Here is a 6,368-nt window from a genome sequence, read left to right as displayed (position 1 = left end):
CAGGCTTAGATTTTAGCTTTGGGCGACATGCGCATGTGAGGTATGTGTTTTTGTTGTGTTCTAGAACATTTTAGAATGTGCGGTGGCAAAGCGGCCATGGCGTTGCGCTTGCTGTTGCTTTTGCGTCTATCAAAGTACATATCGTGTTTTTGTAAGTACAATATTAGGAATATCGACTGGGGAAAGACAAAAGTACACGGAAGCAAGAAGGGAGAGCTGTGCTCGCGCATATACATATGCATGAATGTATGAACGTGCATGGATGTAGTAACATATGAATACAATTATTTTGTAGGAAGTTTAGAAGGCAAGTAGGTATATATGTATGTATATATGCTAGGACATAATACATACATAGAGCAGAATTGTTTTTGCACTTGTTAGGAAGAAACTCGCTAGTGCGTATGTGTATTTGTCTTGTAAGAATGTGATGTGCTGTGACTTGTGTACATACATAAGTCAAGGTTATTTGGGCATACATGCATATGTACATATGTATGAAAGGAAGATGATGTTCTTGCGCTTGTGCATTATTGTTTTTCATATAATATACAAATGTACATACCTACATATGTATGTAAATGCTGTCGAATACATAAACTATAAATTGGCATACAATATAAAATAAGTGTTGATTTATCTTAAACCGTTTTTTTTTTCTTAATGCAAATACCTCCTATTGACATGTACATACATATTATGTATGTATGTATATTGTCATATACCATCATTTATGTACATATAGAGTATACGTTCATTTATGAATGTATGTAATGAAAAACTTCATGAATTACTTTCAGAACTTTATTAAAATTAATTCGCGTCGCGCGCATGCACAAAACCTTGGTTCACAACGCAGGCGCAGAAATAAACGCACTGCGTATTTATCCTCCCCATGTGACTCGGCATCAATTCTCGGCGCCAATTTTTTTTTTTTTTTTAAATGTGTTTTTTTTAATGTAATCGTAAAAAATTTTTAATAAATTTTATGTATCCGCTTATCATTTCAAAAGTAACAAAATGGTAAAAAAATAAGCAGTCGAAGAAATAAATGCACCGCCTATTTTTCCTCGCCACATGTTAGGCTCGATTTCAATTCCCAGTGCAAAACTTTTTTTATTAACTTTTTTTTTTTAAATTCGTTTTTTTATGTAATTAAAAAAAATTATGTAATAAATTTTACGTATTCGCTTATTATTTCAAAAAATACGAAAATAGTAAAAATTTAATTAGTTTAATGTATTTATCCTCCCCACGTGACTCGGCATCAATTCTCGGTGCAAATTTTTTTTTTTTTCGTTTTTAAATTTTTTTTTTTTAATGTAATCGTAAAAAAATTTTTAATAAATTTTATGTATCCGCTTATCATTTCAAAAGTAACAAAATGGTCAAAAAATAAGCAGTCGAAGAAATAAATGCACCGCCTATTTTTCCTCGCCACATGTTAGACTCGATTTCAATTCCCAGTGCAAACTTTTTTTATTAACTTTTTTTTTTAAATTCGTTTTTTTTATGTAATTAAAAAAAATTATGTAATAAATTTTACGTATTCGCTTATTATTTCAAAAAATACGAAAATAGTAAAAATTTAATTAGTTTAATGTATTTATCCTCCCCACGTGACTCGGCATCAATTCTCGGTGCAATTTTTTTTTTTCGTTTTTAAATTTTTTTTTTAATGTAATCGTAAAAAAATTTTTAATAAATTTTATGTATCCGCTTATCATTTCAAAAGTAACAAAATGGTCAAAAAATAAGCAGTCGAAGAAATAAACGCACCGCCTATTTTTCCTCGCCACATGTTAGACTCGAGTTCAATTCCCGCTGCAAACTTTTTTTTATAAATTTTATTTTTTAAAATCGTTTTTTTTTTTTTAATGTAATTGAAAAAAAAAATTATGTAATAAATTTTACGTATTCGCTTATTATTTCAAAAATACGAAAATAGTACAAATTTAATTGGTTTAATGTCGAGGTGAGAAATGTGTTGTGTGTTGAGGTGAAAGATGTGTGGTGTTTCTAATTTTTGTGTGGGCAAAAGTCAGTGAGGTGTCTATAAACTCGGTGTGCTAAATGACCTTATTACAAATCTTTCAGATCTCAATTGTACTAAAAAAAGCTTACAGTAACATTTGCACCTTTTCATTGCATTAACATTCTCTGGTAGAAGAGGAAGCTCTGATGAAGTTCCTCCTCACGCTAGGGAAATGAAACTGGCAATGCTGAAGCAGAAAAACAAAAGTATCGACGTAAAAAACGGTGTATCCGAACTAGACGAGCTCTTCGACATTATTGAAAGCCTGAGGACGAAACTGGACTAAAGCGGAACAAGAAGCCAAAAAAGTAAGGTCGGTGAAACCAGCAGAAGCCCAAAGTGACCCAAGTAATTTGCTCACTCCGACGGCTGTATCATCGAAACGGACGGCTTCGAGCCGGCAGAGCAAGGTACGGGGAAAAGAGTATGTGAGAGTGGCAAAACTGATTGGAAAACAGTGACTAGAAAAAAGACGAAAAAACAAGACGCAGAAACACAAATCAAGCAGAGACCTCAGACCAAACAGGACGAAAGGAAACCCAGTACTCTTCAAGCCAGCTGAAGGACGAAGTTGCGCCGAAGTTCTGCAAAATCTCCGCCAATATGTTAAATCAGACGAGAACCGTGTGGAAGTTCGGGCAATAAGGAAAACCAAAACGGGCGCACTCCTCCTTGAACTAGACAAAGGTATAAAACTAGGACCAGAGTTCCATGAAGCTCTGATGAGTAAGATGAAAGACATCGCTTCCGTAAGTGAGCTGAAAAATAAAGCAACGATAGAGATACGGGACCTAGATTCACTGACTACAGCAGACGAAGTTGCAATGGCCGTTAACCAATTATTAGATGAGACCACCGAGGAAACCACTCTTAAACTATCAGCACCAAACAGCCGAGAACAGCTAAAAGCGTATGTGACGCTACCAAAATTCTCCAGAAGGAACGCGTTGGAATGGGATGGATCAACTGCAAAATAAGACTCTGTATTGACAAAAAGAAATGCTACCGGTGCTTTGAAACCGAACACTTACAATGGCAGTGTAAAGGGTCTGATAGAAAGGGTAAAGGACTGTGTATACGATGCAGGAAGCCAGGACACAAAATAAAAGAATGCAGCAGCCCACCGGATTGTTGTATATGCCGAAGTAAAAGGTGTTTGTGACACAGGACATATGCTAGGTCAGTACGATGTGCGGCCTATAATGAAATCGTGTCGAAATTATAAAGTTTCTACAAGGTAACATGCACAGGAGCACTACAGCAGACTCACTCCTGCCGAAAATTATGCTGGAACAGGAAGCAGACATAGCAGTTCTAAGCGAACAGTCCGCTCTCCAAGTGTTGGATGGTTTATAGAAGATCTCTCTTCTACAGCAGCAATATGGTGCAAGGATAACACGAAACTCCAAGTGACGAACAGTGGAACCGGAAACGGGCACGTCTGGATGAGGAGCCAATGTCTCACAATTATTAGCTGCTACCTTACACCAAGCGATAACATTGCTGACTTCCAAGCTAGACTGGACAATATTGAAGACACAGCTCCCCAAATAAGCGGGCACACCATCATCGCCGGAGACTTTAACTCTAAAGCCATGGAATGGGGTAGTGAACAACAACCCGAGAGGCCAACGAATAATAAATATAACCGCTAGATTAGGACTCGCCGTTGCAAACGTGGGCAATAAAGCTACCTTTCGAAGACCAGGGTGTGAAGGCACAATTCCGGATATAACTCTAGTGTCTGAAAGCTACGCAAACAAAATACGTGAATGGACAGCTCTGAAAGATAACAATGGCAGTGACCACCAGTACATACCATCTTCGCCGGAGAGAAAAACGCAAACGCAACGAAACGCATCAAAAGCTCGCGGAAATGGAAGACATCAAAACTTGACAAAGCAAAACTTATAGCTAAAATTGACGAGGAACAACCACACCGCGAAGAACCAAGTAGCGCCAGACACAAAGTAGAGATGACGCTGAGAAGGATAACGCAAACGTGCTCAGCAGCAATGCCCAAGATAAAAAGTGCACACCCGAAGAAGTCCGTGTACTGGTGGACTAACGAAATCCGCGATCTGAGGCATACGTGCATGAGCAAAAGAAGGAAGTACACAAGACTACGAAGAACCAGCCTCGCTACAACAGAGCACGCCGAATACAAAGCTGCAAAAAGCACCCCAAAGACGGCCATCCTGAAAAGCAAGAAAGAAAAATGGGAGGAGCTTCGGCGCGATATAAACCAAAATCCCTGGGGCTTAGGATATAAACTCGTGCTAAACAAGCGCGGAGCAGGGCAGCCGACTCCTGAACTAAGCGAAGCCACTATGGAAAACATAGTGAATACACTCTTCCCATACATGACCTCATGGCAGATAGAGTTGACGAGGAAAATACCGACCCACCCCCAATTTCACGGTAGAGGAACTGAGAGACGCAGCTGTAACTCTCAAAAATAACAAAGCGACAGGTCCTGACGGGATTCCATCGGAGGTTTTGAAAGTTATCGCAGTTGAGCGCCTACAAACGCTTCTCCACATGTACAATGCCTGCTCATATGAAGGATCTTCTCCAGAAATTTGGAAGAGACAAAAGCTAGTTCTCATAAGCAAAGGGAAAGGAGACCCGGAAACCCCATCAGCGTATCGCCCTCTGTGCATGCTCGACATGGCAGGGAAGCGGATAGAAAAAAATTCTGAAACCACGAATGGCAGCAGCGATAAACGAATCGGGAGGCCTCTCGGATAGGCAACACGGCTTTAGACCGCGAAGGTCCACAATTGGAGCAATTGAGGATGTAGTAAAGAGCATAGTAAAAGCACGGAGCATAAATTATTTTTCCCGACCAATCGTGCTCCTCGCTACAATCAATGTAAGGAACGCTTTCAACAGCGCAAAGTGGAAAAATATGATAGACGCATTGGAGAAGCGTACTCATTCAAAGATCGCGTACTCATTTATGGTACAAGAAGAGCACAACGGACAAAAATGGTAACCTCTGGCGCGGGCCAAGGGTCCATACTAGGCCCCGATCTCTGGAACGTCAGTTATGACGGCATTCTCACCATCGACATGCCCGACGATTCCTACCTAGTAGGATACGCGGACGATGTTGCGGCAGTAACTACGGCACGGGATTTAGACGCAGCAAGGCGGACTTACACAAACGATGACAAGAATCAAAACATGGATCGATTCGCAAGACCTAGCTTAGCTCCAGGAAAAACAGAACTGATACTATTCACGGGAGCGCGCATACCTGTAGAAGTGCCAATGACAGTCTACACAGAGACAAAACAACATCAAAAGTGGTGAAATATCTGGGCATCAAACTCGACAACAAGCTGATATACTGGACACAAATCCAGTACGCTGCTGAAAAATCCACCAAAACAATCTCAAGGCCATCAAGACAAATGGCTGACATCGAAGACCCATCGCAAGCAGGCGGAAGCTGCTCATGGACACGAGGGTATCCATTATACTATACGGATGTGAAGTATGGGTGAACACTCTTAAAACTGAGTGTCGCCGCGAGATTCTGGCCAAGGCCCAAATAACCGCCGCCCTCGTGTTGCTTCAGCTTATCGCAGGGTATCAGAAGCAGCAGTACTCATTATTAGCGGCACGATACCTATAGATCTTCTAGCGAGAGCGCGAAAAGAACTATGGAATTTTGAAAAGAACGAGACAAACGCCATAGCAGACTACACACGCGTCCGCACTAAAACGAGCGCAAAGAAGCAAATTAGAGCACATACACTGCAAATATGGCAAGAGCGATGGGAGTCAGAGACGAAAGGCAGATGGACGAAGAGACTTATACCAAATCTAGACAAATGGTATAACAAACAATTCGGCGAGGTAAAACTCTTATACTACACAGATGCTATCTGGACATGGATATTTTTATAAATACCTTAACAAAATAGGCAAGTCAGAAACCACTAAATTGCATCTACGGAGATGCACTTATTGATGACGCAGATCACACTTTCTTCAAATGTGAGAGATGGAAACTCGATCGCAAAGCTGTCGAAGGCAGGACTACGCCCCTTAAGAGCTGATAACATCACTGATAAAATGATAGAACGCGCAGAAAATTGGCAAATTATTCGCACGTATATAGAGCGCGTCCTACGTGCCAAAAAACTTGACATGGACAGACATGCCTAACCGACATGCTAATATATCTGACTAGAAGATAAGTCGACAACATGAAGTCCCGCAGATAGAGACACAAGAAGACGAGCCTATAGCATGAATGCTGGCTACAAATATGGTGGAACCAGACGTGGGTGAGTAGAATTGGTGATTTTCATGGACACCG

The sequence above is a fragment of the Anastrepha obliqua genome, chromosome 6 (assembly GCF_027943255.1).
Source record: "Anastrepha obliqua isolate idAnaObli1 chromosome 6, idAnaObli1_1.0, whole genome shotgun sequence".
Taxonomy (NCBI): domain Eukaryota; kingdom Metazoa; phylum Arthropoda; class Insecta; order Diptera; family Tephritidae; genus Anastrepha; species Anastrepha obliqua.
The sequence above is the reverse complement of the archived record's forward strand: the minus strand, read 5'-3'. Positions refer to the sequence as shown.